The sequence below is a fragment of the Phocoena phocoena genome, chromosome 1, assembly GCF_963924675.1.
Source record: "Phocoena phocoena chromosome 1, mPhoPho1.1, whole genome shotgun sequence".
In the NCBI taxonomy this organism is placed as follows: Eukaryota; Metazoa; Chordata; class Mammalia; order Artiodactyla; family Phocoenidae; genus Phocoena; species Phocoena phocoena.
The window spans coordinates 173,847,356-173,874,477 of record NC_089219.1 but is presented as its reverse complement, the minus strand read 5'-3'; the positions used below and the strand labels follow the sequence as shown (position 1 = coordinate 173,874,477).

The window sequence follows — 27,122 nt, the reverse complement described above, 5'->3', positions numbered from 1 at the left end:
AGCCACCATAATTTACCAGCATCCATTTTTATTATGGCCATTGATCCTGGCACTTTTTACTATGCATCATCTTACTCGTCCTGACATCCCTCCATATATAGCTCAGATTCCCTGTGACCAGAAGGCCTTAATGTTCCCCTTAGCTTGATGACATTTTAGACAGTTTTCTTTCTAAAGATAGACCTCTAACTTCCTTTTTCTTAAAGAATTTACTTTAAAACTCTTGCAATTTTAATCGCGTCTCGGCCTTTTGGCTAAGATCAAGTGTAAAACTCTTGCAATTTTAAATTCTTTCTCTGCTCCTTTGAGATGTAAATCAGCCTCTTGCCAGTTTTACAACCTAGAATGTCTTTCTCAAGGACCTGGGAGCCATCCCTTTAAAATATAATCATTAAGAAAGATAGCACCCCTAGACTGATAGTTAAGCCAGATATCAAGAGGGGGAGCATTAGCTAGCTGAGTTGACAAAGAACATTGTTGTTTTTGTTTTTTGTTTTTTTTTTTTGAGATGATGAGCCCATATAAAAAGTTAAATAATAGAAAGCAAAGTGCTGTTAAATATGCGATTATAATTCTAATCTTCATGTCACTGTTTCCCCCCCACCCCACACGCGGGCCTCTCACCGCTGTGGCCCCTCCCCTCGCGGAGCACAGGCTCCGGACGCGCAGGCCCAGCGGCCATGGCTCAAGGGCCCAGCCGCTCCGCGGCATGTGAGACCCTCCGGGACCCATCGGCAGGCGGACTCTCAACCACTGCACCACCAGGGAAGGCCCCATGGCACTGTTTGATTGTAACGCTCATAATATAAAATAAAGCCATAATAAAGAATTACCAAAAAAAAAAAAAGGAGAAGCACCTCTATTTCAGAGTCTCTGTGGGAGGGTAGGAGCCTAAAGTCTTCCATAAGCATTAATTAGCAAACACAGATGGCCTAATCCCATTGACCAACCCACCAAAGATTTTTCTCTTCCCATTGCTTCTTCCTCATCTCCCAGTCTGTCTTGAATCCACTCCTACTAGACTTTCTACCTTTCCAAGGAAACCATTCATGCCAATGTTATCCATGATCTACTTGTTGCCAAAGCTTTAATTCAAATAACTTCTTTTCATCCCACTTGCTCTCTCAATTAACTCAAATTACTTCCTTCTTTTTAAAATATTTTTTTCACTTAGCTCTGTAACACCATATTTCTGGCTAATCTTCTACATTTTGACTACCCTTTCCAAGTTGCCTTTGCTAGTGTCTTATCCTTTACTCGATCCCTAAATATCCTAGTTCCCTCAGGATATTGCCTCAGGCTCTATCCTCTTTCCTATGTATTCTCATTCATTAAAAAATATCCTCTACTCCCCATTATTTAAATATTATCAGAGGTCTATTGTGTCTCTGTATTTCTAGGCTCAACCCTGTCCTTGAGCTTCCATCTGTCTGTTTAACATCTCTACTTTCATAAAAATAAATTGTTTTTATACTAAAGGAAAATTATTTTGACTTTACTGACTACACCAAAAAGTTAATGGAGGTATATCTAAGTGAGGTAAAGGAAGACATATATTTATAATTAGAAAATTAAGTAAAATATTTCATAAACCACTCTTCAGCATTATAGATACCTATCTTTAGGGTGTAAAAATTGTTAGGACCATCTTCTCCAAAGCAGATTAATGCTAATTACATATTATATAAAAGTGTATAAGTTTTATTGTTTTGATATAAATCAAAGGCTCACTACATGCTTAAGAAATAACACACTATAAAAGCCCAAGGTTTAATGGTCTGTAGCTCCTCTGAAACTTTGAGAGGTTGGACAAGTAATGGTTTTCATACAATTTTCCACGGGGTTCATCAGGTCTTTGACGATATCTCAGGAATTAAGTAGGGGAAGAAGGGGAGTTCTGTAGGCTCTATCTCCTGCATTCTCTTCAACCAGAGTGTCTTTCGTCTGCTTTACAAATTAAGGGTCCCTGTAGATTTCAGTTAGACAACATTTAGGACTATATTATATTTTATGGTGTTTGCACTTTAAAAACAGATAATCCTTTACAACAGGGGTCCCCAACCCTGTCCGTGGACAGGTACCAGTCTGCAGCCTGGTAGGCACTGGGTTGCACAGCAGGAGGTGAGTGGCCACGGAGCACGTGAAGCTTCATCTGCCACTCCCCATTGCTCCCCATCACTCGCATCACCACCTGAACAAAACCTACCCCCACCCCACTCCCCCACCCTCCCACACCCCGGTCCGTGGAAAAATTGTCTTCCGTGAAACTGGTCCCTGGTGCCAAAAAGATTGGGGACCTCTGCTTTACAACGCATTTTAATCCTAATGGCGTATTATGTAACATTATTGAACTGTAAATGTTGACTCAGTACTTAAAATAACAAATATGCTGTCAATTCTCAGTGAAAATCAGTATTTGGAGTATAATGGAAAGAGCACCAGGACCAGGAGATAGGTTTTCCGTCATTTCCTTTTACTGATTAACTGTATGAACATAACTCATTCTGCCTTGCAAGGCTCTTGTGGCCTTAATTAAATCCATTTAAGAGTCTGGCCTTATAAGTCTAGTGAGTGTTTGGCGAAGAGCTCAAGGCATACTTCTTCATTTTGAATTCAAAAGGAGTATATTTGATGGAAAGCAATCTCAGTTCTATTACTTATTCATTAATTTATCAAATCTTTTTAAGCACATTGTCAATACATGTCAGTTTTGTGTATATTGGGGGAACATTAACAGTAAAATAAATATGATCCCTGCCCTCAAAAAGATTATACTCTGGAGGAACAGACAGACACTAATCAAATATTTTACACAATAAGTGTGTTTGTATGTGTGTGCATGTAAAATTTGGTAAGCACTAAGTAAGCATTACCAGGTAACATGACATGTATAGCTCAAAGCTGCACAGGAAAGTAGAAAAATGTTCAACAATTGGAAGGTTGAATCACTAATAAAAGAAAATAGTTGTAAATCATTATAAATTAGTAAAAAGGCTAAACTCATGATTATTTTAAAATAAAAGCTGCCTTTATACTTAAAGTACAAGCAATAAAAGTGTTGCTTCATGAAAACCTCTAGGGGAAGTTATTTTAATGACTATTTCATGATAAATTATAATTGGGCTTTCTACCGTTGCTTGTACTATGTGCCTTTGAAGTGCTCACATTGCTGGAGGGTATATTTCTTACATTCTTAATTATTCCTATGAAAGTTTTCTTCATTATTAATTTGGCCTCTCTATGAAATAAGAAAGTGCTAAGTCAGTTTCAGCTTAGCTCCTTTGCAAAGGATCACTGTAATTTCAAAAACAATGAGACTTTACTATAACTAGAAGTTATAATCATTAATGCTTACATTTAAATATTAAGCAGATAAATATATACAAGTAATGGAATACAAAATGAAGTTAAGACTTTACGTTGGTGTCGGGATGTTTGAAGCTTAAATATTTCTAGAGGCAAAATTCTAATACTGTAAAATTTATCCTATTATCATGTAAAGTCAAACTTCTAGATTTTTCAAATTGAAGTAGAAAGATGACAAATTTCTATATTAAAATTAAATAAAATATGTTCTCACAAGATAATATTCTTCCTTTTCTGTTGCCTTCATCCAAATTCTAACTTTAAACAGTGAAACTACTCTTTTTAATACTGCTTTTCTACTAACACACTATTTCAAACAATTATCTAAAACAAAAGCAATTAACCAAATTATTTTACTGACAAGAAATAAGGATAGGAAGAATGTCTCCTACACATGCACCTCATCTTCCTTTCCTCATTTTATTTTATTTTTTAAATTATTTATCTATTTTATACACATTAGTGTATATATGTCAATCCCAATCTCCCAATTCATCCCACCACCACCACCACCCCGCTTTTCCCCCTTAGTGTCCAAACCTTTGTTCTCTATATCTGTGTCTCTATTTCTGCCTTGTAAACTGGTTCATCTGTAACATTTTTCTAGATTCCACATATTTGGGTTAATATATGATATTTGTTTTTCTCTTTCTGACTTAACTTCACTATGTATGACAATCTCTAGGTCCATTCGTGTCTCTACAAATGACCCAATTTTGATCCTTTTTATGGCTAAATCATATTCCATTGTATATATGTACAACATCTTCTTTGTCCATTCATCTGTTGATGGGCATTTAGGTTGCTTCCATAACCTGGCTATTGTAAATAGTACTGCAATGAATATTGTGGTGCATGTGTCTTTTTGAATTATGGTTTTCTCTGGGTATATGCCCAGGAGTGGTATTGCTGGGTCGTATGGTAGTTCTACTGTTAGTTTTTTAAGGAACGTCCATACTGTTCTCCATAGTGGCTGTATCAATTTACATTCCCACCAACAGTGCAAGAGGGTTCCCTTTTCTCCACACCCGCTCCATCATTTGTTGTGTGTAGATTTTCTGATGATGGCCATTCTTACTGATGATATCTGGTGATGTCTCATTTTGTCGTTTTGATTTGCATTTCTCTAATAATTAGTGATGTTGAGCAACTTTTCATGTGACTCTTGGCCATCTGTATGTCTTCTTTGGAGAAATGTCTATTTAGGTCTTCTGCCCATATTTTGATTGGGTTGTCTGTTTTTTTAATATTGAGGTGCATGAGCTGTTTATATAGTTTGGAGATTAATCCTTTGTCTGTTGATTCATTTGCAAATATTTCTCTCCTTCTGAGGGTTGTCTTTTCATCTTGTTTATAGTTTCCTTTGCTGTGCAATAGCTTTTAATTTTCATTGGGTCCCATTTGTTTATTTTTATTTCCATTTCTCTAGGAGCTGGGTCAAAAAAGATCTGCCTGTGATTTATGTCAAAGAGTGTTCTTCCTACGTGTTCCTCTGAGAATTTTATAATGTCTGGCCTTACATTTAAGTCTTTAATCCTTTTTGGGTTTATTTTTTGTGTATGGTGCTATGGAGTGTTCTAATTTCATTCTTTTACATGCAGCTGTCCAGTTTTCCCAGCACGACTTATTGAAGAGGCTGTCTTTTCTCCACTGTATATTCTTGTCTCCTTTAACAAAAATAAGGTGACCATATGTGTGTAGGTTTATCTCTGGGCTTTCTATCCTGTTCCATTGATCTATATTTCTGTTTTTGTGCCAGTACCATGCTGTCTTGATTACTGTAGCTTAGTAGTATAGTCTGATGTCAGGGAGCCTCATTCCTCCAGCTCCATTTTTCATTCTCAAGATTGCTTTGGCCATTCGGGGTCTTTTGTATCTCCATACAAACTTTTAAGATTTTTTGTTCTAGTTCTGTAAAAAATGTCATTGGTAATTTGATAGGGATTGTATTGAATCTGTAGATTGCTTTGAGTAGTATAGTCATTTTCACAATATTGATTCTTCCAATTCCAGAACATGGTCTATCTCTCCATCTGTTTGTGTCATCTTTGATTTCTTTCATCAGTGTCTTATAGTTTTCTGAGTACAGGTCTTTTACCTCCTTAGGTAGGTTTATTCCTAGCTATTTTATTCTTTTTGTTGCAATGGTAAATGGGAGTGTCTCCTTAATTTCTCTTTCTGATCTTTCATTGTTAGTGTATAGGAATGCAAGAGGTTTCTGTGCCTAATTTTTTTGTTTTTGCAGTACGCGGGCCTCTCACTGTTGTGGCCTCTCCCGTTGTGGAGCACAGGCTCCAGACACGCAGGCTCAGAGGCCATGGCTCACGGTCCCAGCCGCTCCACGGCATGTGGGATCTTCCCGGACCGGGGCACGAACCCGTGTCCCCTGCATTGGCAGGTGGACTCTCAACCACTGCGCCACCAGGGAAGCCCTGTGCCTTAATTTTGTATCCTGCAGCTTTACCAAATTCATTGATTAGCTCTAGTAGTTTTCTGGTGGCATCTTTAGGATTGTCTATGTATAGTAACATGTCATCTGCAAACAGTGACAGATTTATTTCCTCTTTTCTAATTTGTATTCCTTTTATTTCTTTTTCTTCTCTGATTGCCATGGCTAGGACCTCCAAAACCATGTTGAATAAGAGTGGCGAGAGTGGACATCCTTGTCTTGTTCCTGGCCTTAGCGGAAATGCTTTCAGTTTCTCACCATTGAGACTGATGTTTGCTGTGGGTTTGTGGCCTTTATTATGTTGAGGTAGGTTTCCTCCATGCCCACCTTCTTGAGAGTTTTTATCATAAATGGGTGTTGAATTTTGTCAAATTTGTCATTCTTTTTCTGCATCTATTGAGATGCTCATATGGTTTTTATTCAATTTGTTAATATGGTGTATCACATTGATTGATTTGTGTATGTTGAAGAATCCTTGCATCCCTGGGATAAATCCCACTTGATCATGGTGTATGATCCTTTTAATGTGTTGTTGGGTTCTGTTTGCTAGTATTTTGCTGAGGATTTTTGTGTCTATATTCGTCAGTGACCTTGGCCTATAATTTTCTTTTTTTGTAGTATCTTTGTCTGGTTTTGGTATCAGGGTGAAGGTGGCCTTGTAGAATGAGTTGGGAGTGTTCCTTCCTCTGCAATTTTCTGGAAGAGTTTGAGAAGGATGGTTGTTACCCCTTCTCTAAATGTTTGATAGAATGCACCTGTGAAGCCATCTGGTCCTAGACTTTCGTTTGTTGAAAGATTTTTAATCACAGTTTCAATTTTGTTACTTCTGATTTGTCTGTTCATATTTTCTATTCTTCCTGGTTCAATCTGGAAGGTTATACCTTTCCAAGACTTTGTCCATTTCTTCGTGGTTGTCCATTTTATTGGCATAGAGTTGCTTGTAGTAGTCTCTTATGATACTTTGTATATCTGTGGTGTCCATTGTAACTTCTCCTTTTTCATTTCTAATTTTATTGATTTGATTCCTCTCCTTCTTTTTCTTGATGAGTCTAGCTAAAGGTTTATCAATTTTGTTTATCTTCTCAAAGAACCAGCTTTTAATAATATTGATCTTTGCTACTGTTTTCTTTGTTTCTATTTCATTTATTTCTGCTCTGATCTTTATGATTTCTTTCCTTCTACTACCTTTGGGTTTTTTCTGTTCTTCTTTCTCTAGTTCCTTTAGGTGTAAGGAAATTATAGATTGTTTATTTGAGTTTTTTCTAGTTTCTTGAGGTAGGATTGGATTGCTATAAACTTCCCTCTGGAACTGCTTTTGCTGCATCCCATAGGTTTTGGATCATCATGTTTTCATTGTCATTTGTCTCTAGGTATTTTTTGATTTCCTTTCTTCAGTGATCTCTTGGTTATTTAGTAGTGTGTTTTTTAGCTTCCATGTGTTTGTGTTTTCTTATGTTCTTTTCCCTGTAAGTTATTTCTAATCTCATACTGTTGTGATCAGAAAAGGTGCTTGATATGGTTTCAATTTTCTTAAATTTACTGAGGCTTGATTTGTAAACCAAGATGTGATCTATCCCCGAGAATGTTCCATGTGCACTTGAGAAGAAAGTGTAATCTGCTGTTTTCAGATGGAATGTCTTATAAATATCAATTAAGTATATCTGGTCTAGTGTGTCATTTAAAGCTTTTGTTTCTTCATTAATTTTCTGTCTGGATCATCTGTCCATTGGTGGATGTGAGCTGTTAAAGTCCCCCACTATTACTGTGTTACTGTCAATTTCCTATTTTATAGCTGTTAACATTTGCCTTATGTACTGAAGTGCTCCTATGTTGGGTGCATAAATATTTACAATTGTTATATCTTCTTCTTGGATTGATCCCTTGATTATTACGTAGTGTCTTTTTTTGTCTCTTGTAATAGTCTTTATTTTAAAGTCTATTTGATCTGATATGACAGTTGCTACTCCAGCTTTCTTTTGGTTTCCACTTGCATGGAATATCTTTTTCCATCCCCTCACTTTCAGTCTGTATGTGTCCCTAGGTCTGATATGGGTCTCTTGTAGACAGCATATATATGGGTCCTTTTTTCGTATGCATTCAGTGAGCCTGTGTCTCTTGGTTGGAGCATTGAATCCATTCACATTTAAGGTAATTATTGTTATGTATGTTCCTATTACCATTTTCTTAATTGTTTTGGGTTTTTGTAGGTCTTTTCTTCTCTTGTGTTTCCCACTTAGAGAACTTCCTTTAGCATTTTTTGTAGAGTTGATTTGGTGGTGCTGAATTCTCTTAGCTTTTGCTTGTGTGTAAAGCTTTTGATTTTTCAGTCGAATCTGAATGAACTCCTTGCTGGTTAGAGTAATCTTGGTTGCAGGATCTTCCCTTTTCTCATTTTAAATATGTCCTGCCACTCCCCTCTGGCTTGCAGAGTTTCTGCTGAAAGATCAGCTGTTAACCTTATGGGAATTCCCTTGTATGTTATTTGTCATTTTTCCCTTGTTGCTTTTAATAATTTTTCTTTGTCTTTAATTTTTGTCTATTTGTTTACTGTGTGTCTTGGCATGTTTCTGCCTCAGTTTATCCAGCCTGAGACTCTCTGCACTTCCTGGACTTGGGTGGCTATTTCCTTTCCCATGTTATGGAATTTTTTGACTATAATTCTTCTTTTACTATAACTCTTCAAATATTTTCTCAGGTCCTTTCTCTCTCTCTTCTTCTGGGACCTCTATAATGCTAATATTGGTGTGTTTAATGTTGTCCCAGTCATCTCTTAGGCTATCTTTATTTCTTTTCATTCTTTTTTCTTTATTCTGTTCCATGGCAGTGAATTCCACCATTTTGTCTTCCAGGTCACTTATCCGTTCTTCTGCCTCAGTTACTCTGCTACTGATTCCTTCCAGTGTATTTTTCATTTCAGTTATTGTATTGTTCATCTCTGCTTGATTGTTCTTTAATTCTTCTAGGTGTTCTTTAATTCTTCTAGGTTTCTGTTAAACGTTTCTTGCATCTTCTCGATCTTTGCCTCCATTCTATTTCCGAGGTCCAGGTTCATCTTCACTGTCATTATTCTGAATTCTTTTTCTGGAAGTTTGCCCATCTCCACTTCATTTAGTTGTTTTTCTGGGGTTTTATCTTGTCCCTTCATCTGGGACATAGTCCTCTTCCATTTCATTTTGTCTATCTTTCTGTAAATGTCCTTTCCCTCATTTTAGATCTTCATACTCTGTAGGGAATTATGAATCAATAAATTGGATTGACTTATGATCAATGAAGTTAAATCTCAAAATGTTGTCACCTTCATTGGAGTATTTTTTAAATTTCTGCTTGCTTTATTCCTATTAAAGTATCTGTTATCCACTCCTCCTTAGGTAGCTAGAGCCAAGTTCCAAAGAAAAAATATTTCTGCTTCAAAAATTTTCTACCAGGCTTCCCTGGTGGCGCAGTGGTTGAGAGTCTGCCTGCCAGTGCAGGGGACGCAGGTTTGTGCCCTGGTCTGGGAAGATCCCACATGCCTCAGAGTGGCTAGGCCCATGAGCCATGGCTGCTGAGCCTGTGCGTCTGGAACCTGTGCGTCCGGAGCTTGTGCTCCACAATGGGAGAGGCCGCAACAGTGAGAGGCCCGTGTACCACACACACACACACACACAAATTTCTACCTAAAGGCCTTAAGAATTACGTTATAAATATATCTGGGCTACACAATATTTAGAAAGAAAATTTAACTTTGAGATAGTTTGATCAAGGACACATACATCTTCTCAGTTTAATCTATTATCAGTGGCTAAAAATCCTTTTTTTTCAGTTGCAATACTTATTCATTACACTGTTAAATGTAAGAAATAGCTAATGATTTTCAACTTTTTAATATTCTCTCGTGGGAGCTTGTATCCTGATAGTGAATTAACGTTTGATCTTGGGAAGTCTCGAATATTCTTTCCCATCTTACTGTCTAAAAATATTAAGTATTACCTTTAATCTTTTAATGTATGAATATATATAGACATAGATATAGATAGATATAAATATATAGATATATTCATCTCTCTCCTCAAGAATTTGAACTTAGAAATCAGCTGGCTTGGTTTGAACCCTGGATCTTCTACATACACTTTATGTATCTTTGTACAATCCATTAACCTTTTTGCCTCTGTTTCTTCTTCTGTAAAATGGTGTAATAAAAGTGCCAATATCATAGGGTAAAGATTTAGGAGAGTACCAGTTATAATATCATTGATTATTATTACAAACATCATGAGATCTACTGATTGAGGAGAGAGACTAAGAGGGAGAGGAGAGAGTTTAAGAGATTTGCTCAGCATTGTAGGACTGCAAGTCCAGAATCTATGGGGCAGGCCAGTGGGTGGCTGGAGACCCAGGGAAGGGTAACATTTCAAGTCTCAAAGCAGTCTGCTGGCAAAATTCCCATATCATTTTGAGTAGGTTTTACCTTCCAAGTTATCCTCATTGTAGTCCTCTATCCCCCTTCTCATTGCTTCATTGTCAGCAGTTTTACCTGTATGCCCCACCCACCTCACTCCATCCTGGGTCCTTAGTGCGAAAAGTGTCTAGGATCTTCCAGTTATCAAGCCACAATCCAATTCCGAGGCTAATCTTGAATCTCTGTTTCATAATTTGACATGAACACTAGATAGATCCAGACATTGTTTCACTATGCTTCCAAATTCTTTTCACAGGCAAAGGCACCTACCCTACCTCTTAGCTAAATGTAGATAGTCACAGAAAGAATGATCTGAGGAGCCAGACTTCCTGACCTTCCTATGTCTTCACCCAGAGCACAGCAGTCAGATGGCTCTATTTCTGCTAATTTCTCTGCATTTCTGCTCAATTTCTTGGCTTTGAAAATGTAAATCTTATTTTTAAATTGACCGTATTGCTTTTTTATGTTTTATCTTCCATTAATTTTTATTTGAGTGAAAGAATATACCAGAGCATCAACTTCCTAACCCATTCTGGCTAAAAAACTAGATTTATTTTTTAATGAAAAATATTTTCATTCAAAAGTCAGAAATTGAAAATATTAAGAATATTCTCTGATCTCTCGATTTCATAACGTTAATCTTCATCCTTTGACCTCTCTTTTGTAAGAAATAGATGTGTCACTGTTGCCTCAGTAAACAAAAACGTGCTCCATTAATCAGTGCATGGTGGGGAGGATATATTTCAGCTTCTACACACTGACTCATGTTGAAAAAATGGAGATCACTAGGAGACGTTTCTTTTTCTTTTTTTTTTTTTTGAAGAAAAGAATTACCATTTTGAGGCTGCTTTAAATAAAACATTCTTGACTTTTAAACAAACATGAAGACATGACTGAAATTTTAAGTTTTTTTTTTAACATCCCTAGTTACTAAAAAATATTATTTTCTGGTTTCTAGGGAATAGAAAGTAACTAAAAATCTATTGTTTTTTTAAAAATGAGATACTGTCTATCTATATTATATAATATAGATATACAGAGAGAGAGAGGGAGAAATATAGTTTGGGGGTATTCCCAAGTCTCAATTTCATGCTATAATTTAAAAAATACGAATCAAGTACAAAGTAATATGTTTGTACTTACCCTCTAATAAGTGTATGTTTATTGTCTCAAGGGCAAAAGTATCACATCTTTAAATTTTATAGTGTCAATAAATTCCATGAGTTTCTATGCCAATTCAAAAGACCTTATACAACACCTATTGTTATGTTTGACAAAACAGAAATATATTTTTCTTTTACTCCTTAGGAAAAAGTTGGTGAGAATATAAAAGTAGAATATCAAGTCTAATTATCCACAAAACTCATTAGGTCTTTTGTACTTTCACTAGCCCTATTGCAATAAAGCTTACTACATAAATCAATCACTTCCAAGTTTTAATTACCTAGATACAGTTATATTCAACATAAGAGAACTAGAATAGAGTAACTATATATATTTAGAGTACTATGTATATCAACAAGTGTTGTCAGTTCTACCCATCCCCCAGCCCCAAACATTTCTCAAATCCATTTATTTCTTTCCAACTCCACTAAAAATCCCTAGTTCATGATGTTACCACTATGATAAGCTGACCTCACTTCTTCATTTTTGGTCTTCTCCAATCCATTCTCACAAAACAGGTACAGTTTAAGAGTTAAGGGGTGTGCTCGCTTCGGCAGCACATATACTAAAAAAAAAAAAAAAAAAAAAAAAAAAAAGAGTTAAGGGGTATCAGTAGTTAACAAAAGTGTTTAGTAACTGCAAATTTAGTAACTCATTACCAATTTTTTTAAAATGACATTTTCATTTATACATGATTTCTAAAACCAGATACATAATTTCTTATACAATAAATTTCTAGAAATATAAAAGAAATTATTTGTTTATGAACCAAAACACAATTTAAAATCAATGGACTTTGGATAATTCATTCTGTGGGGTTCTAAGTACAAACGGTACACACCTGATTTGAAATATACAGAAGAACTGTGAACTACAGCAATCTGGGCTGTGAATATTAATTTGATGACACTCTAACATGACTATAAAATTTCCTTAACCCAATATTCATACTTATTACAAAATTCCATAAGAATGTTTCATAATCTGTAGATGTAGACTTTGGAACACTTTTCAGGAAAAGCAGTTACATATTTTACCATGTTATGATTAATAAAAAGGATTATTTATTTTTAAAAAACCTTTCTTACAGGATTAAAATATATTAAAAGAAACTATATTTATGATTACTTGTGTACCAATATTTTAGAATTTAAAGTTATCATGGAATTCCATTTTTATAAAAAATCTTTATTGATTGGAGTATAATTGCTTTACAATGCTGTGTTAGTTTCTGCTTTATAACAAAGTGAATCTGCTATAGGCATACGTATATCCCCATATCTCCTCCTTGTGTCTCCCCACCAAGCTCCCTATCCCACCTCTCTAGGTGGACACAAATCACCAAGCTGATCTCCCTGTGCTATGTGGCTGCTTCCCACTATCTGTCTATTTTACATTTGGTAGTGTATATATTTCCATGCCACTCTCTCACTTCATCCCAGCTTACCCTTCCCCCCCGTGTCCTCATGTCCATTCTCCACATGTGTCTTTACTCCTGTCCTGTCCCTAGGTTCTTCAAAACCATTTCTTTTTTCTTTTTTTTTTTTTAAAGATTCAATATATATCTGTTAGCATACGGTACTTCTTTTTCTCTTTCTCACTTACTTCACTCTGTATGACAGTCTCCAGGTCCATCTACCTCACTACAAATAAGTCAAATTCGTTTCTTTTTATGGCTGAGTAATATTCCATTGTATATATGTGCCACATCTTCTTTATCCATTCATCTGTCGATGGACACTTAGGTTGCTTCCATGTCCTGGCTATTCTAAGTAGAGCTGCAGTGAACACTGTGGTACATGACACTTTTTGAATTATGGTTTTCTAAGGGTATATGCTCAATAGTGGGATTGCTGGGTCATATGGTAGTTCTAGTTTTAGTTTTTTAAGGAACATCCATAGTGTTCTCTATAGTGACTGTATCAATTTACATTCCTACAAACAGCGCAAGAGTGTCCCCTTTTCTCCACACCCTCTCCAGCATTTATTGTTTGTAGAATTTTTGATGATGGCCATTCTGACCAGTGTGAGGTGATACCTCATTGTAGTTTTGATTTGCATTCCTCTAATGATTAGTGATGCTGAGCATCCTTCCATGTGGTTGTTGGCAATCTGTATATCTTCTTTGGAGAAATGTCTATTTAGTCTTCTGCCCATTTTTGGATTGGGTGGTTTGTTTTATTGATATGGAGCTGCATGAGCTGCTTATAAATTTTGGAGATTAATCCTATGTCAGTTGCTTCATTTGCAAATATTTTCTTCCATTCTGGGGGTTGTCTTTTCATGTTGGTTATGGTTTCCTTTGCTGTGCAAAAGCTGTTAAGTTTCATTATGTCCCACTTGTTTATTTTTGTTTTTATTTCCATTTCTCTAGGAGGTGGGTCAAAAAAGATCTTGCTGTGATTTATGTCACAGAGCTTTCTGCCTATGTTTTCCTCAAAGAGTTTTATAGTCTCTGGCCTTACATTTAGGTCTTTAATCCATTTTGAGTTTATTTTTGTGTTTGATGTTAAGGAGTGTTCTAATTTCATTCTTTTACATGCAGCTGTCCTGTTTTCCAGCACCACTTACTGAAGAAGCTGTCTTTTCTCCATCGTATATTCTTTCCTCCTTTATCAAAGATTAGGTGACCATATGTGTGTGAGTTTATCTCTGGGCTTTCTATCCTGTTCCACTGATCTATATTTCTGTTTTTGTGCCAATACCACACTGTCTTGATTACTATAGCTTTGAAGTATAGTCTGAAATCAGGGCGCCTGATTCCTCCAGTTCCGTTTTTCTTTCTCAAGATTGCTTAGGCTATCTGGGATCTTTTGTGTTTTCATAAAAATTGTGAAATTCTTTGTTCTAGTTCTGTGAAAAATGCCTTTGGTTGTTTGATAGGGATTGTCTTGAATCTGTAGATCGCTTTGGGTAGTATAGTCATTTTCATAATGTTGGTTCTTCAAATCCAGGAACATGGTATATCTCTCCATCTGCTTGTACCATCTTTAATTTCTTTCATCAGTGTCATATAGTTTTCTGCATACAGGTCTTTTGTCTCCTTGCGTAGGTTTATTCCTAGGTATTTTATTCTTTTTGTTGCAATGGTAAAAGAGAGTGTTTCCTTAATTTCTCTTTCAGATTTTTCATCATTGGTATATAGGAATGAAAGAGATTTCTGCGCATTTATTTTGTATCCTGCTACTTTACCAAATTCCTTGATTATCTCTAGTAGTTTTCTGGTAGCATCTTTAGGGTTCTCTATGTATAGTATCATGTCATCTGCAAACAGTGACCGTTTTACTTCTTCTTTTCCGATTTGGATTCCTTTTATTTCTTTTTCCTCTCTGATTGCTGTGGCTAAAACTGCCAAATCTATGTTGAATAATAGTGGTGAGAGTGGGCAACCTTGTCTTTTTCCTGATTTTAGAGGAAATGGTTTCAGTGTTCCACCATTCAGAATGATGTTGGCTGTGATTTTGTCATATATGGCCTTTATTATGTTGAGGTAACTTCCCTCTATGCCTACTTTCTGGAGAGTTTTTATCATAAATGGACGTTGAATTTTGTCAAAAGATTTTTCTGTCTCTATTGATATGATCATATAGCTTTTCTCCTTCAGTTTGTTAATGTGGTATATCACACTGATTGATTTGCGTATACTGAAGAATCCTTGCATTCCTGGGATAAACCCCACTTGATCATGCTGTATGATTCTTTTAATGTGCTGTTGGATTCTGCTTGCTACTACTTTGTTGAGGGTATTTGCATCTATGTTCATCAGTGATATTGGCCTGTAGTTTTCTTTCTTTGTGACATATTTGTCTGGTTTTGCTATCAGGGTGATGGTGACCTCGTAGAATGAGTTGGGAACGTTTCTCCCTCTGCAATTTTTTGGATGAGTTTGTGCAGGATCAGTGTTAGATGTTCTCTAAATGTTTGATAGAATTTACCTGTGAGGCCATCTGGTCCTAGACCTTTGTTTGTTGCAAGATTTTTAGTTACAGTTTCAGTTACAGTGCTTGTGATTTGTCTGTTTATATTATCTATTTCTGCCTGATTCAGTCTCGAAGGTTGTGCTTTTCTAAGGATTTGTCCATTTCTTCCAGGTTGTCCATTTTATTGGCATATAGTTGCTTATAGGAATCTCTCATGACCCTTTGTATTTCTGCAGTGTCAGTTGTTACTTCTCCTTTTTCATTTCTAATTCTATTGATTTGAGTCTTCTCACTCTTTTTCTTGATGAGTCTGGCTAATAGTTTATCAATTTTGTTTATCTTCTCAAGGAACCAGCTTTTAGTTTTATTAATTTTGCTATTGTTTCCTTTATTTCTTTTTCATTTATTTCTGATCTGATCTTTATGATTTCTTTCCTTCTGCTAACTTTGGGGGATTTTGTTCTTATTTCTCTAATTGCTTTAGGTGTAAAGTTAGATTGTTTATTTGAGATGTTTCTTGTTACTTGAGGTTGGATTTTGTTGCTGTAATCTCCCTCTTAGAACTGCTTTTGCTGCATCCCATAGGTTTTGGGTCATTGTGTTTTCATTGTCATTTGCTTCTAGGTATTTTTTGATTTCCCCTTTTCTGTCTTCAGTGATCTCTTTGTTATTTTCTCGTGTATTGTTTAGCCTCCATGTGTATTTTTTAAGGATTTTTCTGTATTTTTTACATATTTTTTCCTGTAACTGATATCTAGTCTCGTAGCATTGTGTTCAGAAAAGATTCTTGATATCATTGCAGTTTTCTTAAATTTACCAAGGCTTGATTTGTGACCTGAGATATGATCTATCCTGGAGAATGTTCCATGAGCACTTGAGAAGAAAGTGTATTCTGTTTTTTTTGGGTGGAATGTCCTATAAATTACAATTAAGTCCATCTTGTTTAATGTGTCTTTTAAAGCTTGTGTTTCCTTATTTATTTTCATTTTGGATGATCTGTCCATCGGTGAAGGTGGGGTGTTAAAGTCCCCTACTATTATGGTGTTACTCTCGATTTCCCCTTTTATGGCTGTTAGCATTTGCCTTATGTATCAAGCTGCTCCTGTGTTGGCTCCATAAATATTTACAATTGTTGTATCTTCTTGGATTGATCCCTTGATCATTATGTAGTGTCCTTCTTTGTCTCTTGTAATAGTCTTTATTTTAAAGTCTATTTTGTCTGATATAAGAATTGCTGCTCCAGCTCTCTTTTGATTTCCATTTGCATGGAATATCTTTTAACATCCCCTCACTTTCAGTCTGTATGTGTCCCTAGGTCTGAAGTGGGTCTCTTGTAGATAGCATATGTATGGGTCTTGTTTTTGTATCCATTCAGCCAGTCTATGTATTTTGGTTGGAGCATTTAATCCATTTACATTTAAGGTAGTTATTGATATGTATGTTACTATTACCATTTTCTTAATTGTTTTGGGTTTGTTATTGTAAGTCTTTTCCTTCTCTTGTGTTTCCTTTCTAGAGAAGTTCCTTTAGCATTTGTTGTAAAGCTGGCTTTGTTGTTCTGAATTTCCTTAACTTTTGCTTGTGTGTAAAGGTTTTAATTTCTTTGTCAAATCTGAATGGGATCCTTGGTGGGTAGAGTGATCTTCTTTGTAGGATTTTCCCTTTCATCACTTAGATATGTTCTGCCACTCCCTTCTGGCTTGCCGAGTTTCTGCTGAAAGGTCAGCTGTTAACCTTATGGGGATTCCCTTGTGTGTTATTTATTGCTTTTCCCTTGGTGCTTTTAATATTTTTTCTTTGTATTTACTTTTTGATAGTTTGATTAATATGTGTCTTCGTGTGTTTCTCCTTGTATTTCTCCTATATGGCATTCTGTGCTTCCTGGACTCAGTTGACTATTTCCTTTCCCATATTAGGGAAGTTTTCAACTATAATCTCTTCAAATATTTTCTCAGTCCCTTTCTTTTTCTTTTCTTCTTCTGGGACCCCTATAATTCAAATGTTGGTGCATTTAATGTTTCCCAGAGGTCTCTGAGACTGTCCTCAATTCTTTTCATTCTTTTTTCTTGATTCTGCTCTGCAGTAGTTATTTCCACTATTTTATCTTTCAGGTCACTTATCTGTTCTTCTGCCTCAGTTATTCTGCTACCGATTCCTTCTAGAGAATTTTAAATTTCATTTATTGTATTGTTCATTTGTTCTTTAGTTCTTCTAGGTCCTTGTTAAATGTTTCTTGTATTTTCTCCATTCTATTTCTAAGATTTTTGGATCATCTTTACTTCATTATGCTGAATTCTTTTTCAGATAGACTGCCTGTTTCCTCTTCATTTGTTTGGTCTGGTGGGTTTTTACCTTGCTCCTTCATCTGGTGTGTATTTCTCTGTCTTCTCATTTTGCTTAACTTACTCTGTTTGGGGTCTGCTTTTCACAGACTGCAGGTTCGTAGTTCCCATTGTTTTTGTTGTCTGACCCCTGTTAGTCAGGTTGGTTCAGTGGGTTGTGTAGGCTTCCTCTTGGAAGGGACTGGTGCCTGTGTTCTGTTGGATGAGGGTGGATCTTGTGTTTCTGGTGGGCAGGACCACATCTGGTGGTGTGTTTTGGAGTGTCTGTGACCTTATTATGCTTTTAGGCAGCCTCTCTGCTAATGGGTGGGATTGTGTTCTTGTCTTGCTAGTTGTTTGGCATAGGGTGTCCAGCACTGTAGCTTGCTCATCGTTGATTGGACCTGGGTCTTAGCGTTGAGATGGAGGTCTCTGGGAGAGCTTTCATTGTTTGATATTACGTGGAGCTGGGAGGTATCTGCGGGGGCAATGTCCTGAACTCAGCTCTCCCAGTCAGAGTCTCAGGCCTGATACCCTGCTGGAGCACCAAGACCCTGTCATTCATATACCCCAGAAGAAAAGGGAGAAGAAAGAAAGAAAGAGAGAGAGGGAGAGGGAGAGGGAGAGGGAGAGAGAGAAAGAAAGAAAGAAAGAAAGGAAAAAGTTATTAAATTAAAAAATAAAATATATTATTAAAAATTAAAAAGTAATAAAAAAAAGAGAGCAACCAAACCAAAAAACAAATCCACAAGTGATAACAAGCGCTAAAACTATTCTAAAAACAACAAATCAAAGAACCGACAGACAGAATCCTAGGACAAATGGTAAAAGCAAACCTATACAGACAAAATCACACAAAGAAGCATACACATACACACTCACAAAAAGAGAAGGGAAAAAGATATATATATATAAAGGAAGAGAGCAACCAAATCAATAAATCTACCACTGATAATAAGCTCTAAATACTAAACTAAGATGAACATAAAACTAGAAATAAGTTAGACTCAGAAAGCAAACCCCAAGTCTACAGTTGCTCCCAAAGCCCACTGCCTCAGTTTTGGGATGATTGGTTGTCTATTCAGGTATTACACAGATGCAGGTACATCAAGTTGATTGTGGAGCTTTAATCTGCTGCTTCTGAGGCTGCTGGGAGAGATTTCGCTTTCTCTTCTTTGTTCTCACAGCTCCCGGGGCTCAGCTTTGGATTTGGCTCCGCCTCTGCATGTAGGTCACCCTCTGGCCTCTGTTCTTCGCCCAGACAGGTCGGGGTTAAAGGAGCAGCTGATTAGGGGTCTCTGGCTCACTCAGGCCGGGGGGAGGGAGGGGTACAGAATGTGGGGCGAGCCTGGGGCAGCAGAGGCCAGCATGACATTGCATCAGCCTGAGGCGCGCCGTGTGTTCTCCTGGGGAGGTTTTCCCTGGATCACAGGACCCTGGCAGTGGCGGGCTGCACAGGCTCCCAGGAGGGGAGGTGTTGATAGTGACCTGTGCTTGCACACAGGCTTCTTGGTGGTGGCAGCAGCAGCCTTAGCGTCTCATGCCCGTCTCTGGGGTCGGCGCTGATAGTCGTGGTTCTCGCCTGTCTCTGGAGCTCGTTTAAGACGGTGCTCTGAATCCTCTCTCCTCGTGCACCCCGAAACAATGGTCTGTTGCCTTTTCGGCAGCTCCAGACTTTTTCCCAGACTCCCTCCGAGCTAGCCGTGGTGCACTAGCCCCCTTCAGGCTGTGGTCACGCAGCCAGCCCCAGTCCTCTCCCTGGGATCTGATCTCCTAAGCCCGAGCCTCAGCTCCCAGCCCCCACCCGCCCTGGTGGGTGAGCAGACAAGCCTCTCGGGCTGGTGAGTGCTGGTCAGCACCGATCCTCTGTGCGGGAATCTCTCCGCTTTGCCCTCTGCACCCCTGTTGCTGTGCTCTTCTTTGTGGCTCTGAAGCTTCCCCCCCACCCCCCACCCCCCCTCTCCACCAGTGCTGGGGCTTCCCAGTGTGTTGAAACTTTTTCTCCTTCACAGCTCCCTCCCTGAGGCTCAGGTCCCATCCCTCTTCTTTTGTCTCTGTTTTTTCTTTTTTCTTTTGCCCTACCCAGGTACGTGGGGAGTTTCTTGCCTTTTGGGAGGTCTGAGTTCTTCTGCCAGCGTTCAGTAGGTGTTCTGTAGGAGTTGTTCCACGTGTAGATGTATTTCTGATGTATTTGTGGGGAGCCAGGTGATCTCCACATCTTACTCCTCTGCCATCTTGAAGGTCCCCTTGGAATTCCGTTTTTAAAACAGTATTTAAAACAGCTTTTCATTTATGCAGTGTAAATTTGGAATTTTGTCTTCAGTATGAGATTATGCTGCTGATTTCACATTGTGACAGGATTTTCTTTTGAAGAAATTGCTGATTCCAGAAGGAGTGTTCAAAAGCAAAGAATCTTTCCTCTTCTAGGGACAAGGAAACAGAACTTTCTCAGTAATTCCATAATTTCCATCACCCTCCACCCTTACTCCTCCCCTTCTTGTAAAGACTGGTGTAGCTAATCTGTTTACGTGGTATTTGAGAAGCCGTATATGGAATTGTTTCATCTATATTCACTTGTCTCCTCTTCAATATGTAAGAAACTTCTAAAATTTAACAAGGTCAAAATGAAGATCTTGACTCTTCTCCCCCAACCTGATCTCCTCACAGTAAAACTCCCGATCCTTCACCCACTTTTTCAACATAGACACAGCGTTAGTGCCTCTTTTCCATCAACCGATTGCACGTCATCATTGTTATCAGTTCTGAAGCCGAATCTGGCCTCTGTACCCTGACACCAAGTTAAATGTCAAAGACAGAGTTTTGGGTGAAGTTGAAAAGAATAGCTTTATTGTTTTGCCAGGCAAAGGGGGCCACCATGGGCTAATGCCCTCAAAACTCTTTGTACCGTCCTGGAGGGAGTAGTGAGTTTTACAGTAATATTTCAAAGAGGAGGGCGTGATCAGCTCGTGGACATTCTTCTGAAGGGTTGGTGGTGAGGTAAGTGGCAGTCAGCACCATCGCCCTTCTGGTTCCAGCCAGGTCTGGGGTCTCTGTGCTTGTGGGCAGCACACAGTTAACTTCTCCCACTTGGTGGGGGTTTCAGTATCTGCAAAACAGCTCAAAGATATTGTTATGTGTATTCCTCAAGGGGGAACAAGGACCCTACCCCAAGGCTGCAGTATTATTTCTTGACTGTTCCTCACTTGTCTCTGCATCCCCTCCCTTTTCTAATTAGCAACTGTTTGAACCTGCCAGTTGGAGCTCAGGGAAGTTCATGGCGGCTGAATAAGGCCTATTTACTCTAATCAAGAAATAGGGACACAGAAAGACTTTTGTGCCCAGGAATTCCATGGGGTCCTGCTTGATTTCACTTCTACCCATCCCCCAGGCCCAAACATTTCTCAAATCTATTTATTTCTTTCCAAGTCCACTAACAGCCCCTAGTTCATGATGTTACCAGTATAATAAGTTGGCCTCACTTCTTCATTTTTGGTCTTCTACAGTCCATTCTCACAAAAGCAATTCAGATTACTGCACTTTTCTGCTTAAATCTCTCGATGACTTCTTAGCACTTTTAAAATAAAATCCAGGGCTTCACTGGTGGCGCAGTGGTTGAGAGTCCGTCTGCCGATGCAGGGGACACAGGTTCATGCCCTGGTCCAGGAAGATCCCATGCCGCGGAGCCGCTGGGCCCGTGAGCCAGGGCCGATGAGCCTGTGCGTCCAGAGCCTCCACAACGGGAGAGGCCACAACAGTGAGAGGCCCGCGTACCGCAAAAAATAAAGAAAAAATAAAAATAAAATAAAATCCAAACTTCTTACAAAGACCACAAGTCCTTGAATGCTCTAGTTGCTTTGCAGTCTTCCACCTTGACTCTCCTTAAGCAGGAGAAAGCCTTCTGCTCTTGGAACACTGTGTTTCTAATGCTACTTCTGGGCACGTCAATATCCTGATCCCTTTCCCTGGAATGTTCTTTCCTCTGCTGTTTGCTTGGATGCCTCCTTCTAATCCTTCAGGTCCCAACTCAAACGTCACCTCTTCAGAGAAACCTTCCCTGATTTTCTTATGTAAAGAAGCTCTCCCTGTTTTCTCTCTTCTTACAACCCTGTTTGTTTTTCTTATTTGATAGCATTCAACACAATCTGAAATCAGTCCAACTCTCTGTTTCTTGTTTATAGTCTTAATCTCATTTAGAGTACAAATTTCATGAGTGAAAATATTAATTTATGTTATTCATCATTGAATTCTGGGAGGTGATACAGTATCATCATGTAGTATGGGCCCAATGAATATTTGCTGCTTGTTTGAATTTGGGGGCTGCATAGCATAAATGCTGATACGATATACAGCTTAGAATCACAGTGACCTCATTTCGGGTCCCCCATTATTTGCTTTTTTGCCTTTTGTCCTTGGGCAACCCACTTAGTTAATTTGAACCCAATTCCTCGTGTTTACATATGTTAAAATAATGATCATAAACATTTATTGAATATTTGACGTGTGTAAAACATTCTGACAGATATTTGAAGGGATCGATTATTTAAACTGTTTTGATAATCCTGAGGTAAACATTATTAACAGTCCCATTTCTTAGATTGAGAAAACTGAGTCTAACAGAGTTAATTAGCTTTCCAAATTCACAGACCCAACAGTCTTACTTCAGAGACTGTGCTCTGAGGATGCAGTGGGATGCTATCTGTAAAGCTGTTGTGGTGGTGGTTACTGTAGTTATTACTGAGCCAAGAAAGTATGATAAGATTGGAAACTACTTCAGTTACACTCTTGTAACAATAATTCAAGGTTTTAGTAGCCTTGGAACAGGAGTTCTGGGGCCTTCTCTGTATTTTCCTGCATGCCTGGTGTGAATCATTACACCTGATTTACTGAAATCAGATTAAGAAAAAATTATTTATTATTATTTTATTTAGTTAGTAATTTTTGGCTATGTTGGGTCTTCGTTTCTGTGTGAGGGGTTTCTCTAGTTGCGGCGAGCGGGGGCCACTCTTTTTTTTTTTTTTAAATATGAGAATAACCATATAAAGAAAGAATCCAGAAGACCCCACTGCCGTCATCTTGCAAAGGATCAAAATTCAGCACCTAGAGGGCCCCACCCACCCTCCATGCTGTGTGTCTGTGTTTCTATAAAAATAATAACCTGAAATTGGCATATAGTTAAACCCATAGGCAGCTTTGAATATGAGATCTAGGCAGAAAAAGTAGCAGCAAAGACAACAGTAGCTGGAATTTGCTAGAAAAGCGAGAGAAGACTTTTTAAAAGCTTCCAGTTCAAGTCAGAATTAAGGTTACGTTTCAACAGCTTGGGATAGCTGTGGATGTTTTGCTGTTCTCTGAAAAAAGAAGAAAATCTATCATAAGTATGTTCATTTGAGAAAAATACTGTGTTTGTTTAGTTTTTCTGGCCATGCCCAAGTGACTTTCAATTATGTACACTGTTCAAGGGCAGACTGTATATTGGTTAGGATGTGCTCATGGCTGGTGCATCTCCAAAAAATGCTTCATGAAGGCTGCCAGCTTCTGACATCTTCGATGGTGACAGCATTATGCAGAGAGGCCCGAATGCCTCCCACGGACCCAGAAGAACGACCCATGCAGCCGTTAAGAACAGGAGCATCTGGTTGAGCATCAGGACGACCCTCCTTCCCGTCACCAGCTCCTGCAAGAGTCACGGCACCTGAGGCCATCGTGTCCAACCTCCCACCTGAAAGCCCCCGCAGGTGGCCAGGAGCGTCACACATCTCAGTCATTAGAAAATTCCTTTCCAACGCAGTGAAGGACCGTCACGCTCACAGGTAACCTAGGTTAGCTCAACTCTTCGATGAACCTGCCGTGCAGGGGGCAGGGAGCGGGCAGCTATTCTCATGCGTGAGAACACACATCTTTCACGGAGCTGACAGAATTAACTACTCTCTCTGATGTCCAGGGGAGCAGCAGTGTCTGTTCTTACACTGAACAGGCTGTGCAAGCTGCACCAGAGATGGGATGGCACCCTCTGTGCTGTCAGAGCAGAGATTTTCAAAGGAAATTTTGACCAAAGCTCCTAGAAGGTGTGGCCCCCCCATGCTCCCGGCCATGGAATCGTGCCAAGGGGCCTGTAAGCAGCGGCAGGAGTACCCCCGTAACAAACGGTCTTTCCCAACTAGTTACAATAACTGCTACTCCAGGATGGGCAGGCTCCTAGATGTGTCTCCTTCAGCGTCTGAAAACTAAACCAATTCTCTGACAAGCTTCTGGATGGGACACGTACTCACCACCTGCGACCTTTCAGGGAGATCATATTGAGCTCAAGAGCTTTGTCGAGAAATCTTTTTTCTAAAGCATCATCTCCTTTGGTGTTGCCAATGAAGAATGGAATATTCTTGCTTCTATTCTGGGCCTCCACTGGATGTCAATTCTAATAGTAGCTTTTCCTTTTCAACCACTTTCCAAAATTATAGCTCTCTTTTTCTGTCTAGCAGCTTTGGATGGTTCCTTCACCGATGGAGAAGTTATCCACTGGTACAACAAGTGGGTTTTTTCTTATATCCAGAACGAGCAGAGTTCTGTTGGTTTCAAGGGCCTTTAGTAAAGCCTTTGCTCCTTCACTGGTGAGGCCACACTGCTGCAGGTCAAGTGCTCTAAGCCACAAATCCTCACTAAGAGATTCTGCAAAAGCACTTGCACCCAGGTCACCAATGAGCGTGTTGCAGTTCAGAGTGATGCCCCTCAAACCAGCCATACAGTCAAGATCAGGTCTCCTGGAAGAAGACTCTCAGCCCAGGTTTCTTCATGCCTTCTGGTAGTCTGATACTTTGTTAACATAGTTAAGTCTCTCTCTCACAACTAGCCCACTTAGCTCCAAGTTCCTTAGCGTACCCGATGCACTTACACAGTGTTTAAGAGCTTTACACAACTGGAAGGTCACATCTTTATTTCTTATCGCAGGAACACGACTTCTGTAAACTTTATTTCTGCCAGAACCTGTGTCGCCAAGCCGTGGCTGGAAGAAGCTCTAGATACAGATCAGGGGCAGAGGGTGCCCAGGAGCGGTGCCCAGTCTACCCAAAGGAGGCGGTTGACATTAACTCCAGCGGGCCCTCCCGCAGGGAAGCGCGCACGGCAGGCAGAGGCACCGAGCCCTGCAGCGCGCACAGGTCCTCAGAGCGCGAGAAGAATTTGGCCTCGCTGTCCCGGTGCAGCTTCACTGAGTGATCATGGCCCCAGCACGGCCTCGGGGATGCTGGCTGCGGACACGATGCCCAAACCCGCCTGGGGGCCCCGGCTCGCCTCCCGACCCCTCAGGTGCCCACCGCCCGGCGGCTGCGGCCCCACAGCATGCGCAGAACTGGCCTCGCAGCCAGAAGACATTGGGCCACAGGCCCCAGCTACGCTGGTGCCTCCATGCTGCGTTCCCGTGTCACCCACCACATTGCCGGCTCTTGGCGCCGGCCTCAACCGGGGGCCACCCTTCATCGCTGTGCGTGGGCCTCTCACTGTCGTGGCCTCTCTTGTTGCGGAGCACAGGCTCCAGATGCGCAGGCTCAGTAGTTGTGGCTCACAGGCCTAGTTTCTCCGTGGCATGTGGGACCTTCCCAGACCAGGGCTCGAACCCTTGTCCCCTGCATTGGCAGGCAGATTCTCAACCACTGTGCCACCAGGGAAGCCCAAGAAAAAATTTTTGACTGTAAACTTTCCCTTAAGTACAATTTTCATATTGTTGTTTTAATTAAATGTTTTGAATTTCAGTAAAACTCACATGATCAGATTTAATTCTCCCAGAATTTTTTGCTTGACATTTTACAAATTGATGCAAGGGCTCTTGTTTAAAAATGCACTTACGGGCTTCCCCGGTGGCGCAGTGGTTGAGAGTCCACCTGCCGATGCAGGGGACATGGATTCGTGCCCCAGTCCGGGAAGATCCCACATGCCGCGGAGTGGCTAGGCCCGTGAGCCATGGCCACTGAGCCTGCGTGTCCGGAGCCTGTGCTCCGCAACGGGAGAGGCCACAACAGTGAGAGGACCGCGTACCGCAAAAACAAAAACAAAAACAAACAAAAAAATGCAGTTACAACCATTACATCTTATCAGAGACTACATATTCCCAAGAAAAATGAAGCCATTTAAAATTTAAATTTCAAATAAATATTTCATTTTTTTTTGGAAATACTTGTGTGTTTCAAAATACCCAAGCTTAAATTATTGAAATAAAATTGAGTCATTTCCTATTTACTGTTCCAGATCAAAGGTGTATTTTCTTTTTTTTTTTTTTTTTTTTTTTTGCGGTACGTGGGCCTCTCACTGTTGAGGCCTCTCCCGTTGCAGAGCACAGGCTCCGGACACGCAGGCTCAGTGGCCATGGCTCACAGGCCCAGCCGCCTCCCGGACCGGGGAACGAACCTGCGTCCCCTGCATCGGCAGGCGGACTCTCAACCACTGCACCGCCAGGGAAGCCCAAAGGTGTATTTTCTATGTCCGATTAGAATTTATTTCACTCTCCTTTAAGCTCTTACAGTAGCTTATTCATACCACTTAGGCTATCATCAGTCAGGAAGTGTTTTGGTGTTTTGATTATTTTTTTTGTTTTGAATTTGTATACCCCCCAATAAATTCTGAGCTCCTCACAGACAAATAAATGCTGCAGGCTTGATAGACCAGCTGTGTTATGACTGAGTGCCCTGATGCTTGGTATCTTATCTTCTCTCTCTCACACACCTACATGTCTGTGGGTTTCCACATTTTCCCTAATAATAAAACATGGAAAAGCACAGTTTTAAGAGGTTATTAATGAAAAATTGGGTGGGGGAGTCATATTTTGGTGCTCTGATAGTCTCCCAGCTGAGAGTGCCTCCTTTTTGGAAGGTGGAAACTACATGTAATCACGTGTAGTAACAGAACACACTGTATCAAACAGTCATGGTCCAGTGGTTAAGACTCCAAAGCAGGTTAAGACTTCCAAAGCAGGGGGCAAGGGTTTGATCCCTGGTTGGGAAATTAAGATCCCACATGCTGTGTGGTGTGGCCAAAAGGTTATGAAAAATAAAAGAAAAAGAAAAAAAAAGAAAAGTATTGTAAAAAAAAGTAACCTTCATAAAGTATTTAGCTGGTGTCACAATATGGAGGGTCAAGAACTATAAACCCAGGTCCTGCTCTGACAGTCTCTTATTGCATTAGCCTCTGAGTTAGAAACTTTTTCCAAGTGTACTATGACAATCTAGTGAGGGCAACAACAGAAACGATGTAAAATAGCCTCAATTTATCAGTGATCCCTCCTTCCCCTTTCTATAACCCCTCCTCCAGGAAGAGTTTTGAAAGATTGCTACAAAGCACAATATTTTATCAACCTTTATATCAACAGCATTCATTACCTATTTCTGCCCAATAAATTTTTTTCTTATAATTATAGACCCAGCATTTTCCTCAAGTAATCTGTACCTAAGTTAATGGTGGTGACAAAATTGGCATGTGTA

General features: G+C 39.4%; 1 pseudogene; it reads right to left on the bottom strand.

Annotated features, from left to right (window-relative positions):
• Positions 1-23,988: 23,988 nt before the first annotated feature.
• On the bottom strand, positions 23,989-25,128 carry LOC136118630 (centrosomal protein of 78 kDa pseudogene; annotated as a pseudogene).
• Positions 25,129-27,122: the final 1,994 nt, after the last annotated feature.